The sequence below is a fragment of the Oncorhynchus masou genome, chromosome 20 (assembly GCF_036934945.1).
Source record: "Oncorhynchus masou masou isolate Uvic2021 chromosome 20, UVic_Omas_1.1, whole genome shotgun sequence".
Classification (NCBI taxonomy): Eukaryota; Metazoa; Chordata; class Actinopteri; order Salmoniformes; family Salmonidae; genus Oncorhynchus; species Oncorhynchus masou.
In genome coordinates, this window is record NC_088231.1 from 4,676,059 (window position 1) to 4,694,509 (window position 18,451).

The 18,451-nt window shown below is 43.0% G+C and overlaps 1 long non-coding RNA gene across 2 annotated transcripts; it reads right to left on the reverse strand.

Annotated features, from left to right (window-relative positions):
* Positions 1-1,106: 1,106 nt before the first annotated feature.
* LOC135506727 (uncharacterized) lies at positions 1,107-17,918 on the reverse strand. 2 transcript variants are annotated; one of them, XR_010450556.1, is made up of 6 exons: positions 17,734-17,918; positions 8,557-8,874; positions 4,800-5,080; positions 4,567-4,680; positions 4,097-4,167; positions 1,107-3,159 (listed from the first exon to the last, which is right to left on the reverse strand). It is a non-coding gene; the product is annotated as an uncharacterized LOC135506727 (long non-coding RNA). The 2 variants fall into 2 exon arrangements; XR_010450557.1 differs by having other exon boundaries at positions 4,563-4,680.
* Between the last annotated feature and the right edge of the window lie 533 nt (positions 17,919-18,451).

Here is an 18,451-nt window from a genome sequence, read left to right on the forward strand (position 1 = left end):
TGCCTACTAACAAATTGAGACTCCCCTTGACCACTTACCCGTTTTCTGGGTCATGGAGGACTGACTTTTTACCAAATGAGAAAAGGGGTTTTATTTAATAATGTGGTGACGTCACCAACGTCGGGCCTCTGTTAGCTCCTCATGGAATCACGTTTCACAGCAGCCACACCTCTCTACTGCATTGCACACAGTCAAATTAGCTACAATATTGCCTTGTTAAACCTTGTACATTCTCTTAAATTAAATACCATGACTGTTTTCTCATTATCTGGAATTGTCGTTTGACATGTCTGATACAATATACTTTGGTGATATCGTTATCAACCTACCGCCGACACCTGAAAAATAAATGTGAATGCAGGATGTGCTATTAGCTTGATAACACTCTTTATAAGAGAGACTGGCAGAATAGCTAGCATAGCTAGCCATCACTAGCATTCACTGGTTGAAGTTGAAGTAACTTGAGTGTAACGGAGTGGACTATTACATGAATACATGTCATTAAGATGTCCAATCAAAAACACATATTTTGACCAATGGGTAAAATAGTATGTTAATTCTGTTGACACTCCTCTTAGAAAACCAATGGTCCAAACCCGCATGTCTCATTCATAATCCGTTCGAAAGTGTTTACCCTTAGGGATAGGCAAAATTAGGGTGACTAAATCAATGGAGGCCAGAGAACAAAGTGGTCAAAAATCTGGAAAATAGCATTGTGTCAGCTAGGCTGAATGCTGTGCGAGAATTAGGCTAATTGACAGGCTCACTGTTGACCTCATATTTTTTTCTTCTCAAATCTGGAGGACATAAAATAGATATTGATTTTTGAGACATGCCATGCAGTATTTCCATATTTTAGTATACTGTACGCTTTTCATATTAATTCAAAAATTCTCATTCTTTTCCGAAGATTTCTCACAAACAACTTTGCAGAGGACCAACACATGTAAAACCCTCAAGTTACTGTGAGAAAGCACTACCGCTCTGTCAACAGAGTTCAGTGCTTATTATCAGATGCCTGAAGTTACGAAATCCAACTTTCTTAATATAATGTTGATATGTTAGAAAAAGACCCCACTGAACGACTCAGAACATGAATAATCATATTTGGTTAAATGTAGTTTATAAGATAAGGAAATTACATTTCATCGTAACTTTGTGGAGTTATGCTATAGATCAGGAATCAAATTAAAGTATAAGGTTAGGCTACTCACCACTTTGTCCATGCTGCTACAGACGGAAAGCTAATGTGCGTTTTATATACGAAGGTTACTCATTTCCTGTAACAAATCATTGGAGTTAAACAAATTACAACATTGCGCAATCTGGTCCAGTGACCATTGCGCAATTACACACAAAATAAAACAGTACATAACACATCATTACACTCTACTCTACCACAACATATCTATAATACATAATCAATAACACAGCAATATTAAAATCAAAATAAATAACATACACAGAATGATAAATGAGGCTCATGTTTTGCTACCAAATGGGATTTAAACAATAAAAATGGCATATTTCACAAATGTTTTAATTTTTACTCACAATAATGTCATAAATAATGGCACATTGGCACAAAAATGCGAGACCACAGTCTAAAGCACGGAAAGGTTGTTAGAGAACATATTGGTTGAACATGATTTAAGAAACACTACACAATTCACAGTACCCTGTCTCAGAGCGAAACACTGTGTATTATGTACAGTATACTGAAATATAAAAAAAAAAAACAATCATCCACTAGATGGGAGAAAAGGCCAATGTTTTCTCAAAACAAAGCTTTAAATATTATAGGATTTTTTAATAAAAAGTTAGTAATTCACTATTTGCGGTCATTATTGTAAATATATATTTTTTAAATGTATAGCTGCCTGGCATGCAAAGCGACAGAACAAAAGGTCACGCACTTAAACTTACTAAATAGAGAATCCACCAAACAATTACAGTTGTCCCTCCTATTTGACCCTAGAAGTGGGCAACATTAAAACCACAACATGGAGTTGTGTCTCTGGTGAAATGTTGCCACTCTTAAAGTAATAGAAGCAGCCATGGTTTCAAGGAATGACAGTTTACCCAGTTATTGGCATATCTGAAATAGAGTAGTATAACAATGAAATAGCCTACAGTGTAACAACTCACTATGGTATCAACAGATTTGGAATTTTCGGGTCACAGTAACCTGTGCTGGCACAGATATATACAAAGGCTGCACTAATGTAGGTGGGGCACAACATGCTCTGATAGGAGAGTCTACAGAGTCTGCAGGAGGGAGTGATTGTATTGTTAAGGGATGATGTGCTTCATAGATAGGGACAACCAATAAATGGTCCATCATAATAAACCAAACAAGCTAATTAAGAGCTTACAATTTAATTAAATCAAGATCTATCCCTCAAAGTTATTTTCAATACAACATACACGGTGAAAGGAAAACATTTATCTATGGACCTTCTGTTTCTAAAGCAGCCTAACAGCCTTTGCTTCTAAGGAGTAGGTGGCTTTATCTCAATCGCCTGCTCTTTTTATATGATGTACACAGCTGCTATCCACTGGCAAGCTAAACAATGATCAGCTGTAAAACGATACAGGGGAGGCCCCTACATTTAAACAGAACAGTCCATACTAAAAATAAGCGATGGTCCAGCAGTAGCATAGCAAACACACTAGTGAAATGTATTAAACTATATGTTCCATTTGTTTTAACCTATACATTGAGATTTGGGAAAAAAGGCACATGAAAAGAAGGATATCCTGCTACTAACTCAATGGATAGCTATTGAATTGGTCCTTATCAGTGGATGTCATCGAGGTCTCTATTTGACAGGTTTGTGAGAATGACCTACAAAGGAAGCCTGAAATTCTAATATCAGCACAACAGTTCCAGGGGATTTTTCTCCCATAACCTTTTAGAGGCACAGTTGTTTTCTGGGTGAATCATTTTTTTACTTTCGTTTTGTTTCAATGTCCTCTTCATGATATACTGTCCCCTACATGATGTGAGTTATCCTATTGACTTCACATTTGCCTCTTTCATGCTGTATCAACATCCCCGCTGGCAGCCATGCGATGTAACAGGAGTGTATCATAAACTGATGTCAGCTTAGGGTTGTCTCTACGCGACTCCAATTCTGGTATATCTGTTCGCTCCTCCTAGGCAAGGAGAAGGAGAAGGGGGTAGGTAGGGGAGGGAGGGACAGGGAAAGAATGTGCAGAGAGTGGGGAGATAAGAGGTTAGGAAAGTAACAAAACAAAAAGGATTTTATGCTTCTTTATTATAAACTTTGTGCCAGAGGAAGGAAACAGGACAAGCCTGACGATCTCTTGTCTACTCTCATTGTTCTGCTGTACGGAACTCAACAGTCAACACAACACATCTAGAACCTTTCCTAAAGCTGGTGGAAGGAATTACGAAGCCTAACTTTAAAATTCTACAGACTTTGCAAATACTGTAAAAGACTATATGAAGATCAAAGGAATTTCTAATCAAATCAAATGTTATTTGTCACATGCGCCGAATACGACAGGTGTAGTGGACCTTACAGTGAAATGCTTACTTACTGTACAAGCCCTTAACCAACAATGCAGTTTTAAGAAAAATAAGTGTAAAGTAAAAAAGGTACAAATAATTAAAGAGCAGCAGTGAAATAACATTAGCGGGCTATAAACCGGGGTTACCGGTACAATGTGCTGGTTAGTCGAGGATTGATGTAGTATGTATATGTAGGTAGAGTTAAAGTGACTATGCATAGATAATAAACAGGGAGTAGCAGCTGCGTAAAATGGGGGGCAATGCAAATGGTCTGGGTCGCCATTTGATTAGCTGTTCAGGAGTCTTATGGCTTGGGGGTAGAAGCTGTTAAGTCTTTTGGATCTAGACTTGGCGCTCCGGTACACCATATGATCCGTGTGGCTTCTCATTGTGCAACCAAATGTGCAAAACTGGTTGCAACGAAATCAGGCCGGGTATCAAACTCAGGTGGTCTGTGCAACTCAAGACCACATTAACCCACTGACACAGAGATAAAGCCAACAGTTGTAGACATGAGGGCTGCTGTATTGTCAATCAGCCTGTAACATTTTTACTAACCTGGTTATCTGTTCGTTTTTTAGGAGTTATCTCTGTATACTCAATGTCAACCTGCACTCTTTCGGCTGAATCTAAGAAGACAAATAAAGGAAAGTAAATATAGGCCTGAGGGGAGGTGTGACTAACTGACAGAGACATATAGATGCTCACCCCACAGCACAGTTTATGTGAACACTCAGGAGCTATTTTGGTGTCAGGTAAGCCAAGCTATTCAAGTGATCATTGTCAGAGAGTGTGTGCCTTCTGCTTTTTCAACATTTCGAGAAGTTGTCTGGGATAATGACACTGTCTGACCGAGCAGAGGAAGTGTGGAAGATACAACACTTTATTTGACCTGCATCCTGGGTTCAAGCAAACATTTCCTACCTTTTCCAAAACACTACCCTTGATGGTAAAATAAAAATTAAAAAAGGCTATGCATGTTTTGACTTTGGGGATTGACCTCACACCTGTAAAAGATAAATACCTGCCTTGTGAGTGTTCATTTCCCCTCTTCCTTAGAAAGATTGCAAGTCCAACCAGCCCTGAGGCAACCAAAACGCAGGTTACAGCAATAACCATACCCAGAGTCATCCCATCACTGTCTGAAATAAACACAAGGAAATTATTTTTGTAAAATATGTTTTGAATGAGCTCAACTACACTTCACTTTCACTTAGTAATTGCTATTTTCTGGATGGTTTTAATTCAAAATGTGTCTTACCTGCATCATTAGCACGACCATCTTCACTGCAACATTTTGGGACAAGAACTGTCTCCTTGCTGACAGGGTTGTGAGCCACACAGCTGTAGGTGGAGTTGTAGTTCTTTCCCTCTACCTCCAACCAGAGAGAGAGATCGGTGGTGAGATCAGGACTGCTGGTCTGGTTTAGTATTTCCTCTCCCTGTACAAGGTCAAGGTCACCTCTTTTTCGTTGTGCACAGAACACACCACACTACAGGAGCTGCTGTCACACTCTGTCACCTGAGGTTTGGAAACAAAATCTAGAAGAAAAAATACAAATAAATTGAAATTGGAACCTATATTAAATGTTTTCGAAATATACAACACACAGATACTGTCACACCCTGACCATAGTTTATTTGTATGTTTCTATGTTTTGGTTGGTCAGGGTGTGATCTGAGTGGGAATTCTATGTTGGATGTCTTGTTTGTCTATTTCTATGTCTGGCCTGATATGGTTCTCAATCAGAGGCAGGTGTTAGTCATTGTCTCTGATTGGGAACCATATTTAGGTAGCCTGGGTTTCACTGTGTTTGTGGGTGATTGTTCCTGTCTCTGTGTTTTGCATCAGGGCTGTTTTCGGTTTTTGTACGTTTGTTACTTTGTTAGTTTATCGTGTATAGTTTCCGTATTAAATAAAATGAATTTCAACTACGCTGCATTTTGGTCCGCTCCTCCTTCCCACAACTAAAGCCGTGACAGAATCACCCACCACAACAGGACCAAGCGGCGTGGTAACAGGCAGGAGCAACAAAGGGAGGAATGGACATGGGAGGACGAATTGTTTGGAGAAGGACCCTGGGATCAGCCTGGAGAATATCGCCGCCCCAAAGAAGAACTGGAGGCGGCGAGAGCTGACAGGCGCTGGTATGAGGAGAAGCAAAAGCGGCAGCAGGAGCAACAATATCGGGACTACACTACTTGGGAGGAAATAGACAGGTGGGCGGTCGACCCAGGGAGAGTGCCGGAGCCCGCCTGAGATTCACTGGAGCAGTGCGAAGAGGGCTATAGGAGAATGGAGATGGCGACGCAAGCACGGCGGAGCGGAAGGAAGCCCGAGAGTCAGCCCCAAAGATTTCTTGGGGGAGGCTCACAGGGAGTAGGGCTACGCCAGGTAGGAGACCTGCGCAAACTTCCTGTGCTTCCTGTGCAAGAGCTCCAGTGCGCCTGCACGGTCCGGTCTATCCAGTGCCACCTCCACACATCAGTCCTCCGGTGGCAGCTCTCCGCACCAGGCTTCCTGTGCGTGTCCTCGGCCTAGTACCACCAGTGCCATCACCATGCATCAGGCCTACAGTGCGCCTCGCCTCTCCAGCGCTACCGGAGCCTTTCTCCTCTCATGCGCTGCCGGAGTCTCCTGCCTGTTTAGCACAGCCAGAGCTGCCAGCCTGCATGGAGCAGCCAGAGCTGCCAGCCTGCATGGAGCAGCCAGAGCTGCCAGCCTGCATGGAGCTGCCAGCCTGCATGGAGCAGCCAGAGCTGCCAGCCTGCATGGAGCAGCCAGAGCTGCAAGTCTGCATGGAGCAGCCAGAGCTGCCAGCCTGCATGGAGCTGCCAGCCTGCATGGAGCTGCCAGCCTGCATGGAGCAGCCGGAGGTGCCAGCCTGCATGGAGCAGCCGGAGGTGCCAGCCTGCATGGAGCAGCCGGAGCTGCAAGTCTGCATGGAGCAGCCAGAGCTGCAGTCTGCATGGAGCAGCCGGAGCTGCCAGTCTGCATGGAGCAGCCGGAGCTGCCAGCCTGCATGGAGCAGCCAGCCTGCATGGAGCTGCCAGTCTGCATGGAGCAGCCGGCTGCCAGTCTGCATGGAGCAGCCGGAGCTGCCAGTCTGCATGGAGCTGCCAGTCTGCATGGAGCTGCCAGTCTGCAAGGAGCTGCCAGTCTGCAAGGAGCTGCCAGTCTGCAAGGAGCAGCCAGATCCGCCAGTCTGCCAGACTCTTCCAGATCCGCCAGTCTGCCAGACTCTTCCAGATCCGCCAGTCAGCCAGACTCTTCCAGATCCGCCAGACTCTTCCAGATCCGCCAGACTCTTCCAGATCCGCCAGACTCTTCCAGATCCGCCAGACTCTTCCAGATCCGCCAGTCAGCCAGACTCTTCCAGATCCGCCAGTCAGCCAGACTCTTCCAGATCCGCCAGTCAGCCAGATCTGCCAGTCAACCAGACTCTTCCAGATCTGCCAGTCAACCAGATCTGCCAGTCAACCAGATCTGCCAGTCAACCAGACTCTTCCAGATCTGCCAGACTCTTCCAGATTTGCCAGTATGCCTGACTCTTCGAGATTGGTCGTCAACCAGACTCTTCCAGATCTGCCAGACTCTTCCAGATCTGCCAGACTCTACCAGATCTGCCAGTCAACCAGACTCTACCAGACCTGCCAGACTCTACCAGATCTGCCAGTCAACCAGACTCTTCCAGATCTGCCAGACTCTTCCAGATTTGCCAGTAAGCCTGACTCTTCGAGATTGGTCCGTCAACCAGACTCTACCAGTTCTGCCAGTCGGCCAGACTCTACCAGTTCTGCCAGTCGGCCAGACGCTTCCAGATCTGCCAGACGCTTCCAGATCTGCCAGTTGGCCAGACTCTTCCAGATCTGCCAGTCAACCAGACTCTTCCAGATCTGCCAGACTCTTCCAGATCTGCCAGACTCTTCCAGATCTGCCAGACTCTACCAGATCTGCCAGTCAACCAGACTCTTCCAGATCTGCCAGACTCTTCCAGATTTGCCAGTAAGCCTGACTCTTCGAGATTGGTCCGTCAACCAGACTCTTCCAGATCTGCCAGTCGGCCAGACTCTACCAGTTCTGCCAGTCGGCCAGACTCTACCAGTTCTGCCAGTTGGCCAGACTCTACCAGTTCTGCCAGTTGGCCAGACTCTACCAGTTCTGCCAGTCGGCCAGACGCTTCCAGATCGGCCAGACGCTTCCAGATCTGCCAGACGCTTCCAGATCTGCCAGACGCTTCCAGATCTGCCAGTCAACCAGACTCTTCCAGATCTGCCAGACTCTTCCAGATCTGCCAGTCAGCCAGGATCTGCCAGAGCCTTCCTCCTCTCCGCTGCTGCCGGAGTCTCCCTCCCGCCTGTCCGGCGCTGCTGCCGGAGTCTCCCTCCCGCCTGTCCGGCGCTGCTGCCGGAGTCTCCCTCCCGCCTGTCCGGCGCTGCCCCTCTGTCCCGTTTTATTTAGCAGGGTTGCCGTGGCTAGGAGGTCACGGAAGCGGACAAGGTGGGGGAGGACTACGGTGAAGTGGGGGCCATGTCCAGCACCGGAGCCGCCACCGCGGACAGATGCCCACCCAGACCCTCCCCGATAGGTTCAGGTTTTGCGTCCGGAGTCCGCACCTTGGGGGGGGGGGTACTACTGTCACACCCTGACCATAGTTTATTTGTATGTTTTGGTTGGTCAGGGTGTGATCTGAGTGGGCATTCTATGTTGGATGTCTTGTTTGTCTATTTCTGTCTGGCCTGATATGGTTCTCAATCAGAGGCAGGTGTTAGTCATTGTCTCTGATTGGGAACCATATTTAGGTAGCCTGGGTTTCACTGTGTGTTTGTGGGTGATTGTTCCTGTCTCTGTGTTTTGCACCAGATTGGGCTGTTTTCGGTTTTCGTACGTTTGTTACTTTGTTAGTTTATCGTGTATAGTTTCCGTATTAAATAAAATGAATCGCAACTACGCTGCATTTTGGTCCGCTCCTCCTTCCCACATGAAAGCCGTGACAGATACGCACACAAACACTTACTGTATACAGTGAGCTCAAATGTTTTTCTTTTTTTCTCTTCGTCTGTATTCTCCACAGTATAAACCCCAGCATCGTCTATCTGAAGGTCTGACAGAGTGAAGTATCTTGTAACATTGTTCACGTGGAGTCGGTTTTCAAATCTCTTCTCAAGGGTGATTTTGCCTTCTTTACCAGGGTACACATTTGCAATACTGCCAAGGTCTCCATAAAGTAAATTGCTAGAATTGATCACCCTCTCTTGAAAAGAGAAAGACTGTCCCACGATGCTTTTTACCTGCTGAATCTCAGACTGGACTGTTTGCTGGGAAGCACAGAGTACTGTGGAAAGAGAGAGACTAAATATTAACACAATGACTGCAGTCGCACACTAAATCTCACAATACCTGGATAAGTGTTTTAACATGTCAGTAACTGCATCCATATGATATTGTGATCTGATGTCAGACTGCACTGAAGATGACAATGGCATTCAATCATTAGTTCATGTTTTCTGCACGTTTATAATGTAGTCGTCTGGAATGACACTAGTGACTTGAGTATCGAAGTCCTTAGTTATTTACAGGCCTAATGTGATGGTTGGGGTCAGGAAATAATTATTAGGAACTAGTAGTTGAATATTTTGTCTGAAATTAAGTTCACATGGAAATGCATTCTCTGAGTGAGGGGAAATTCTTCCCCCTCAAATAAAAGTCAAGGATATCACTGAAAAAGCACATGACTTTACAGAGATATTTCATTACCAAGTAACATAACTTTCCACTACAGCCTCTCAAATAGCCTAGATCGAAATCCTTTGAATTTCAGGGTCAGAGGAACGTTTCAACCCAGTAAAATACTACTTGAGTAAAAATGTAAGTGTTTGGTTTTAAATCTACTTAAGTATCAAAAGTAAATGTAAAGGCTAAAATGTACTTATGAATCATTTCAAATTCCTTATTTCAAACAAACCAGAGCTCATATTATTATTTTTTTAAATAGTTTTTATTTACGGATAGCCAAGGGCACACTCCAACAGTCACACATAATTTACAAACTAAGCATTTGTGGTTAATGAGTCTGCCAGATTATAGGCAGGAGGGATGACTAGGCATGTTCTCTTGATAAGTGCGTGCATTTGACTTTTTTTTGTCCTGTTAAGCATTGAAAAATGTAAAGAGTAATTTTGGGTGTCAGGGAAAATGCATGGAGTAATATGTACATTATTTTCTTTAGGAATGTAGTGGAGTAGAAGTTGTCAAAAATATAAATGGTAAAGTAGAGAGACTCCCCAAAAACAAATGAAGTAGTACTTTAAAGTATTTCATTTTTTTCCCTAAATAGTATCTTCTTCTTTTTCATAAATAAGAAAGTCTTAACTGTAAAATATTTGTAGATTTTAGGCCCAGCTGCAGGAAGTAGTTTGGGGTTGGGGAGGGTTATATCGACACTACAGATGGCTGTATCGGTCCGCTAATACAGGACGATTAAAAACCCATTGCACTACTTCTGATTTTTCAGAGGGTGCTGCAGCACCCCTACTTCCCACAGCTATGGTTTAAGGTGTTGAGTAAGGTAGAACAAATGTTTCAGTGTCACATCCTCTGTGGAGACATAGTCTTAATGTAGGCAGCAGGTGGGCAATAGGTTACCCAGGTCATTAGCTTAATAATCTGGTTATTGGCTCATAGGCCCAAAGGCATATTATTGGGTTTGTACAAGAGCAACTTTTCAGTATTAGTTCTACAGGTGAATAGAAGAGAACTCATGCACACCCTACGAACATAATGTATTTGTCCTCCAATAGCGAACTGTATACGTAGTCTATCTGAATGTGTGACTGTGTCTCTGCTTGTGAACACAGAGTCGTTTCCTTTCCCATCAGTCTGTCACATCGTGTGGTTCGCCGCCTTCTGTTACATTAGCGGTTTGACCACACGGAGAAGCAGCCCCACACAGTCTTCCCTGTGTACAGGGGTCCCATCTCACTAACATGCCTACTGTATGTGGTGAAATAAGTTTCCACTGCAATGAATACTTTTCATTGCTGCAAACAGAATAGTTCTCAGTAATGCTAACGGTCACCCGTGACTTATAATTCTTACAGTTGTCAGATCAATGTATACCTGATAGGGGTGTTTGGTTTTCTAAAAATGAAAGTGAAATTGCACTGGGAAAAGGAAGGCTATTTTACATGTGTGGGTAGGTCGAGGAGTGTAACTACAGTACTTTTGTACAACATTGTTTTCACATTCTCTAAGTGAATTAACTATATAAATTGGTGATGAGACGATGAACATTGTGGTGATAGCCTCCCTAATGTTGTATGTTCTTCAGCACAAGGAAGCTAGACTCCATCGTACATACTCCAGACACAGCCAGAAGAAGACTGGCCACCCCTCATAGCCTGGTTCCTCTCTATGTTTCTTACTAGGTTTTGACCATTCTAGGGAGTATTTCCTAGCCACCGTGCTTCTACACCTGCATTGCTTGCTGTTTGGGGTTTTAGACTGGATTTCTGTACAGCTTTTTGATATATCAGCTGATGTAAGAAGGGCTATATAAATACATTTGATTTGATATTAAGTATGCATATGAAATAAGCCTATCTTTCTGCGTTTATGTCTCACCCACACATACACACACACACACCAAAGTTTTGTTCATTTAGGATAAACATATTTCTCAGCATCGCCATAGGGATTGTAACAAAGGATAGACAACACACAAACAGTGACTTGTTATAAGAAAAACAGTTTTAAAAAATGTTGAGGGGCTATTTCTGCAGCTGGCTACTGTAACAGTAAAACTGACAATTAACAACAAAGCATTGGCTGTGACATCAACTTGTAGTTCATTTGAATTGTGAAACTGCAGTTACAGTATATGCAGTATAATGGTTATTTTGAAAGCAGCAATTGCAGTATAACTGCAAAATAACCAGAGTTAGGACATAACCACTACACCAGGGGTTAGGCAACCCTGATCCTGGAGTGACGCAGGTGATTGATGTTTTTCATTTAACTGACCTGGAAGGACAGGTGTGTTGAATTTAGGCAATAACTGAACTGATCAATTAGCTCAGTTGGTCAGGTGTGGTGCCTAGTTGGAACAAAATCCTGTAGTACCTGCGGCCCTCCAGGAAGAGGATTTCCTACTCCTGTACTACACAATTACTGAATTGTACAGTATAATCTAATATTCACCCTGCAGGTACAAACGTGACTGTAACTGTGTTATTTTGGACACAGCTATTGCAGTAGCCATATAAAAAACAGCATGTGCAACTGCACAACTGCAATGATATTTGCTGGGAAATATATTTTTCATTGGAAAATGACAGATAATTTCAAAACATCAGTTATGAGTTATTGTTCCAAGTTCCAAGAGCAGCTGGTAAAATGATGAGCTCCTAATATCTAGTATTAGATATCATATTTCAAATTATTTTGAGGAAGAGCACATTTGAGAAAAACAAGTGAGTGAAAGATAAAGGACTAAGAATACAACATCAGAAGACAACTTTTATCCAGATAACTCAACTGGATAGCTAACAAGCTAACAGTTGTTTACATGTTGTTATGGAGTTGCTAAGAGTTTCTAGCTACTGGCTACCTGCTGTTAGCTAAAAAACCTAGCTAGCTAACAAATAACAAAAAGGACAATCAAAAGGACAAAGGACAGGACAAAGGACAGGGAAACTAGTACCTAAACTTACACAAGCAAGAGAAAACAATTCAGACAGAAAACAATTGAGGTAGGCTTTGTTTACATTCAAAAACATCTAGCTACAACTAGCCAACTGCAAACCAGCTGTAACATATACTGTATCCAGCTGTAATGAACAAGACAGATACATTTACAAGCCCCAAACTCAGCAACCTTGCAATCCAAAATGCAAAAGTTATTGCCAGTGAAGCAAAGGTTATAAAAGAGCACACAGAGACCATAAGAGCATATACAACAAAAAATACAAAGAAATCAAGGTGGATCTTCTCAAATTCTTTGGCATGCATCCCTGCGCAAGGCAAACAAACATCTTAAATTGTGTGGAAACAAGACCGACCATGAGACAATTGTATGTGGACACAACCCCAAAATGTAATATTAAAGAATATAATAACAGAACAGTAATGATCCAAGGCTCTGAGGTCTTATAGGCAGAAACTCAAACAGGATGTACCAGTGATGAGAACCATTCAACACTGGTCCGACCAAACGGAAGCCTCGCTTCAAGATTGTTTTGATCGTGCGGACTGGAATATGTTCCGGTCAGCCTCAGAGAACAACATCGACCTATAACCTGACTCGGTGAGTGCGTTTATAAAGAAGTGCATTGGAGATGTCGTACCCACTGTGACTATTAAAACCTACCCTAACCAGAAACCATGGATGGATTCACTCAAAACTAAAAGCGCGATCCACCGCATATAACCAAGGAAAGAGGTCTGGGAATATGACTTAATATAAACAGTGTAGTTATTCCCTCCGCAAGGCAATCAAACAAGCAAAATGCCGGTGCAGTGACAAGGTGTGGTTGCATTTCAATAGCTCAGACACGAGACGTACAGTGGGGCAAAATAGTATTTAGTCAGCCACCAATTGTGCAAGTTCTCCCACTTAAAAAGATTAGAGGCCTTTAATTTTCATCATAGGTACACTTCAACTATGACAGACAAAATGAGAAAAAAAATCCAGAAAATCACATTGTAGGATTTTTAATGAATTTATTTGCAAATGATGGTAGAAAAATAAGTATTTGGTCAACTACAAACAAGCAAGATTACTAGATGATTTGGATGATCCAGAAGAAGATTGGGAGAATGTCATATGGTCAAATGAAACTCAACTCGTCGTGTTTGGAGGACAAAGAATGCTGAGTTGCATCCAAAGGGGTGGAAACATCATGCTTTGGGGCTGTTTTTCTGCAAAGGGACCAGGACGACTGATCCATGTAAAGGAAAGAATGAATGGGGCCATGTATCGTGAGATTTTGAGTGAAAACCTCCTTCCATCAGCAAGGGCTTTGAAGATGAAACGTGGCTGGGTCTTTCAGCATGACAATGATCCCAAACACACCGCCCGGGCAACGAAGGAGTGGCTTCGTAAGAAGCATTTCAAGGTCCTGGAGTGGCCTAGCCAGTCTCCAGATCTCAACCCCATAGAAAATCTTTGGAGGGAGTTGAAAGTCCGTGTTTCCCAGCAACAGCCCCAAAACATCACTGCTCTAGAGGAGATCTGCATGGAGGAATGGGCCAAAATAAAAGCAACAGTGTGTGAAAACCTTGTGAAGACTTCCAGAAAACGTTTGACCTCTGTCATTGCCAACAAAGGGTATATAACAAAGTATTGAGAAAGTTTTGTTATTGATTATTTTCCACCATAATTTGCAAATAAATTCATAAAAAAATCCTACAATGTGATTTTCTGGATTTTTTTCTCATGTTGTCTGTCATAGTTGAAGTGTACCTATGATGAAAATTACAGGCCTCTCATCTTTTTAAGTGGGAGAACTTGCACAATTGGTGGCTGACTAAATACTGACTAAATACTTTTTTTGCCCCACTGTATGTGGCAGGGTCTACAGGAAATAACGGACTACAAAAGAGAGAACCAATCACGTCACGTACAACGACATCACGCTTCCAGACAAACTAAACACCTTCTTTGACCGCTTTGAGGATAATACAGTGCCACTGTCGCAGCCCGCTAACAAGGACTGTGTAAAACATTTAAATGTGTTAACCCTCGCAAGGCTGCTGGCCCAGACGGCATCCCTAGCCTTGTCCCCACATGCTTCAAGATGGCTACCATTGCTCCTGTACCCAAGAAGGCAAAAGAACTGAACTAAATTATTTCTGCCCCGTACCACTCACTTCTGTCATCATGAAGTGCTTTGAGACTAGTCATCGATCATATCACCTCCACCTTTCCGGCCTCCCAACAAATCAAATCGTATTAGTCACATGCGCCAAATACAGCAGGTGTAGACACTACAGTGAAATGCTTACTTACGAGCCCCTAACCAACAATGCAGTTTCAAAAAATAAGGATAAGAATAAGTGTAGCAAGTAATTAAAGAGCAGCAGTAAAATAACAATAGCAAGACTATATACAGGGGGGTACCGATTCAGAGTCAATGTGCGGGGGCACCGGTTAGTTGAGGTAGTATGTACATGTAGGTAGAGTTATTAAAGTGACTATGCATTGATTATAACAAGAGAGTAGCAATGGTGTAAAGAGGGGGAAAGGGGGTGGGGGGGCAATGCAAATAGTCTGGGTAACCATTTAATTAGATGTTCAGGAGTCTTTTGTCTTGGGGGTAGAAGCTGTTTAGAAGCCTCTTGGACCGAGACTTGACGCTCCGGTACTGCTTGCCGTGTGGTAGCAGAGAGAACAGTCTATGACTAGGGTGGCTGGAGTCTTTGACACTTTTTAGGGCCTTCCTCTGGTATAGAGGTCCTGGATGGCAGGAAGCTTGGCCCAGTGATGTACTAGGCCGTTCGCACTACCCTCTGTAGTGCCTTGCGGTAAGAGCCAGAGCAGTTGCCATACCAGGCATTGATGCAACCAGTCAGGATGCTCTCGATGGTGCAGCTGTAGATCCTTTTGAGGATCTGAGGACCCATGCCAAATCTTCTCAGTCTCCTGAATGGGAATAAGTTTGGTCGTGCCCTCTTCACGACTGCCTTGGTGTTCTTGGACCATGTTAGTTTGTTGGTGATGTGGACACCAAGGAACTTGAAGCTCTCAACCTGCTCCACTGCGGCCCCGTCGATGAAAACGGCGGCGTGCTTGGTCCTCTTTTTCCTGTAGTCCACAATCATTTCCTTCTTCTTGATCATGTTGAGGGAGAGGTTGTTGTCCTGGGACCACACGGCCAGGTCTCTGACCTCCTCCCTATAGGCTGTCGGTAATCAGGCCTACCACTGTTGTGTCATCTGCAAATGTAATGATCGTTTTGGAGTCGTGCGTGGCCGTGCAGTCATGATTGAACATGGAGTACAGGAGGGGACTGAGCACGCACCCCTGAGGGGCCTCTGTATTGGGCTTGATTACCAACAACGACGAGACAGCCTACAGGGAGGAGGTGAGGGCACTCAACCTCTCACTCAACATCAACAAAACAAAGGAGATGCTAGTTATAGCCATATGTTAGCTAGCTGGCTAACATTGAACCTAGTTGGTTAGCTTTAGCTACCTGCAGATTCAAACTTCATGGATGGTCGCTAGCTATACCAATCCGTTTGTACTGAAGCTATGGGTTGGTGTTATGGTTCATTGTTTAGCTAGCTTGCTATTTCATGAACATGTCAAGACAATAATGACCCAACCACAGCTAGATGTGGCTGGGGGGGGCGTGGTTATAGCATTGATTTTCCCATCAATTTAGTGTCTTGGTAAGCATCATCTAATAATTATTACATATTTTTATCTGGACACTTTCATAGCCAGATTAAGATCTAGACCAAGGAGTATATGAAGTATATTTATACGTGGAGTATTTCCTTATTGTAGACTACTACTTTCACCAGTTTTAGTCTTGAAATCAGTGGTTGGGTGGGGCTAAGGCTTAAGACTGTGTGAACGATGCTGAATATGTGTAGACAAAGAACTCTCCAGTAGGTGTACCAAAACATTCAAAGGCCATTTTCTCAAAAGTGGGGTTACAAGTTTATCAACTTCAAAGCAGAATTATGCGTGCAAGTATAAAAAATATGTTGACTCAACCTACTTGAAGAGAAACACCAATGACATCCTCCTCTTTCATGTTGGAAACGGTCATACAGTAGGCTACACACTTTTAGGTTATGTTGTTCTAGGCTGCCTGGCTAAAATGCTTGCTAGCTCGCCCAACTTCCTTTCAATGGTAATGATGTGCCAGGCCAGCTAGTTAACGTTAGCCTATAGTAGGCCTATAGCGTGTCAAAATTGTCTGTCCTCGGTTGCAACACTCACTTCTGAGTTCCAATATGCCTCTGGAAGCAATGTCAGCACAAGAACTGTTCATCGGGAGCAACCCGATGGGTTTCCATGGCCGAGCAGCCACACACACAAGCCTAAAATCACCATGCGCAATGCGAAACATCAGCTGGATTAAAGTAAAGCTCACCGCCATTGGACTCTTGAGCATTGGAAATCACGCTTCACCATCTGCAGTCTGATGGATGATGGCAGATTTGGCGGATGCCAAGAGAACGCTGCCTGCTTGAATTCATAAGGCCAACCCCAAACAACTACTTAAGTAGTACTTTAAAGTATTTTTAATTAAGTACTTTACACCACTGCTGACCACATACTTTTGGTCATGAAGAGAAGCTCTTATTTCTCTTGAACGTCTTCATTCTCAGTTTTAAGACATTCAAGTGAGACACTTACACCCTAAAAAAAAACACCACTTTTTTGTCTCACGCTATGAACAGAGATACATTACATTTGTGGTGAGCTGACTAGTGGACCAGACCATGAACTTCATCAAAAAGTACATCGCCTGTTCCAAAGACCTGCCTCGCACTCTTCCATCCATCTATGTGACAGACAGCCACTGACCACATAATGATATAAACCACAAACATTTCCTGTTTAATGTCCCACTCCAAAGTATCTTAAATGCCACTGAGTTTTAGTCTTTTCAAACATCAACGGACAGGCACTGTGAGCCTAAACACAGTGAACATGTGACTTCTGTCATTTGGCCAAAATTCTTATAAAACACATTAGTTTCTAATGACAAGCTACAGTCTCAGTCTCAGAGAACTATAAAAGGTTATCAGCCTGTTTGTTTCCAAAATAGTATTAATCTCTCAAGTTAGTCTATGAATCAATAAGGTATTGGCATAGTCTGTAGTTGGTGTATAGATCACAAACGTTTATATCCTACAACTCTTTCTTCCCATGAAAGAAACTAGTCTCTGTCTGTATCTATCCCTTACTGTAAATATTTGTCTAATGCTCGGACAGGATACAGGAGCACATCTCTCCAGAAAGGGAGGAATGTTATTTTGGAATGAGTCTTAGCGATAGGCTACACACAGTGTAAATGTTGCACTGTTTAAATGATTCACAATTTTTTTAATTTGACCAATGTTGCCAATTAAAACATTGAACATTTAAAAATAAAAACATTTGGATACTTATCTATCATCTCCCACATACAATTTTAGTTAGTGCAGCAAATCAGCAAAAACAAAAGAAACATACCATTAATGACAAAATATAGCAGCATGAACGTCAGTCTGGCAAGCCTTCTCCATCTGAACAAATGGTTCATTCCTCTAAAGCTCCAGCTGTTCAGTGGTGCGCACTGTGAAGAACCTGAAAGATGTGATCTTGTCCTGGTACAGAGGAGAGAATAGACTCAACCAGACCAGCAGCCCTCTGTGGTGTATTCATTAAGACGATTCTGTTGCACAATGTTTCTTAAACAGGAGGAAACAGAAAGGGGAGGGACTTACCTTAATTTATCCAATAGAAACTGCTGTTTTAGTTGCAACTGTTTGGGCAAATGTTTTACACCCCTCGTCTCATCACCAGTCTTTCTCTTCCTCTCGAGGCAGAGAGATAAGATTACAACTCCATCTACAGTGGTGTATTTGATGACCCTGTCAGTAATCACAACATCACAACAACCTGAGGAGATGGAGGCTTAGTAGAAGAAGCATGTGTGAGTAATTGGATAATCCATGACTGCCATCATGTCTGAGCTCATTACATTATAATTACCCATCCCTCTAAAGATAAAGAGAGTGGTTAGTAGACTTGTTATGTAGTGATGAACCAGAGTGTAGGTTGTTAAAAAAACTCTTAAGGATCCGCCACTTTTTTTAAATTTTCACCTAAAATGACATACCCAAATCTAACTGCCTGTATGTCAGGCCCTGAAGCAAGGATATGCATATTCTTGAAAGACTTTGACATT